This window comes from Canis lupus, chromosome X, assembly GCF_048164855.1.
Source record: "Canis lupus baileyi chromosome X, mCanLup2.hap1, whole genome shotgun sequence".
Lineage (NCBI taxonomy): Eukaryota > Metazoa > Chordata > Mammalia > Carnivora > Canidae > Canis > Canis lupus.
Genome location: NC_132876.1, coordinates 18204772 through 18206621, shown reverse-complemented (window position 1 = coordinate 18206621; position 1850 = coordinate 18204772). Strand labels below are relative to the sequence as shown.

The following is a 1850-nucleotide window of genomic DNA, read 5'->3' as shown; positions in this document are numbered from 1 at the left end:
CCCCCTTTGCTGAAAAACTTGTGCCTTGCCCTGGTCCTCCTGTATTGTGCATTCATGGCTGGCTCCAACAGTCCCTCTACCTGAAAATGTGTTCTTCTGCATCTGAGCCCCAGCAACGGGCAGCCATTTGAGAACTTGAGCAGTGGCCACTGGACAGAAGCTGACCCAACAGAGGGTTTATCTCAGACCCAAGAGGGCCCCCAAATGTCTAACTTCTTCAGAGATAAGGAACTTGTCTCCCCACCATTCCACCAGGGGAAACAAAGGTCTAGAAGAGAGAATGGCTCTCCACCTTTATTGGAGGAAGCCCTGCACTGCCACTGCTTTAAAGACCGCAAGCCCTGCCTCACCTGGGTGCCTGGTGGGCTCAGACCATCTCTAGCTGCCAGGCATACTCAATGACCTGTGTAGCCAGTTCTGTGGAGGGGATGGTGGTACCTTCTGGCTTCTGCTGCTGGCTGACAAAGCTGTAGTAGTTGCTAAGGCCCAGAACCCACCCTCGCTTCTTCGTGCAGTCTGCCTTCTTTTTGGGTGTGTTAAAGAAGAGGATCTGGGTGGCCTCAGTGAAAAGCATTTGCTCATAGGCCTCCTCGATGCACCCAGCAATCTCATCAGAGTGTCAAGCAGGATGTCAGTGAAGAAGGTATAGCTCTCAGCAGGAATGTTGCCTTTGGCCAAGAAAACCCTGTGATAGCTTCTCTCCATCACGTATTGCTGCAGGGACACAGGACGCTTGATGTATATACCTTGGTCTGCATGTCCTTGGCAGGCAGCTGCTCCAACTCTTGTGTGGAACTCAGCCACCCGGTTCTGGGACAGCAGGAAGAGGAAGTTGAGGCCTGAGAGTTGGTGCATGTCGGCTGACTCGGAGAGTTGCTCCTCACAGTTGAAATAGTAGCATTTGAGCTGGGTCATGTAGTGCTGAAAGGAGGGGACGTCCTTGCACAGGATGCTCCACTGAGCCCCAATCTCCAAAATGTTACCAGCCAGAATGAACTGCTGTTTGGTCAGTTGGGTCCCTGTGGTTGACAAGAAGTTGAGCTCCAGCAGAACCAGCTTGAGATGGCCTTAGTTGTTCACTGTGCTTGTAAGACTGGAGCTTTTACGGTTCCACTTGCCCTTAAGTGCTGCCACCCACAGGACTGCATCCGAGGCCACCCAAGGCCAGTGCTCGAGGCACCCTGTGCCCATTCATGGCCGTGGGCATCACCTGCCATGATGTGGTTCACAATGTATTTCTTTTTTATTTATTTATTTATTTATTTATTTATTTTTTCACAATGTATTTCTAATCTCTATTCTACAAAAAAACCACTTGCGATCAAGTTGTGTAGACTTAAAATGCCCATTGCAATCCTGTGGAGAAACAAAGTTTAGAGTTCTAGGCAATAGGACCGAGGGCTTCCATCTGGGTATTTGAGCAACAGACCATGGACCGATCACTCCAAGTCTTAATGCCTTACTTAAGTCTCAGCTTTTTATGCATAACATGTGGCGTTAAGAGGAAATATATTCTAAGATTTCAACAATTCTAAAATGTTATGACAGTAAATGTAATTTCATGATTTCATGAATAATAATTGACTTATTTCAGGGAAAAGAGACACAGGTTTGAAAGATTTGTGTAACTGTTCTATGTCCAGGAAAACGAGCAGGCAAAAGTGTATCGCCTATGTTTGTTTGTTTGTTTGTTTGATTGATTGATGGCCTGCCTCACATTGACCTGTACTCAACTTATTAGAGAAGAGAATAACCAAAGGAACAAAGTGCTTTTTATGGCAATTTTGCTTTCAAAGAAGGTATCTTAGAGTCTGTACTTGATGCTAATAGAACTTTTGTTCCTAGACAGT

General features: G+C 46.5%; 1 pseudogene; it reads right to left on the bottom strand.

The window, feature by feature from the left end:
- Positions 1–367: 367 nt before the first annotated feature.
- LOC140628411 (26S proteasome non-ATPase regulatory subunit 8 pseudogene) lies at positions 368–1191 on the bottom strand (annotated as a pseudogene).
- Between the last annotated feature and the right edge of the window lie 659 nt (positions 1192–1850).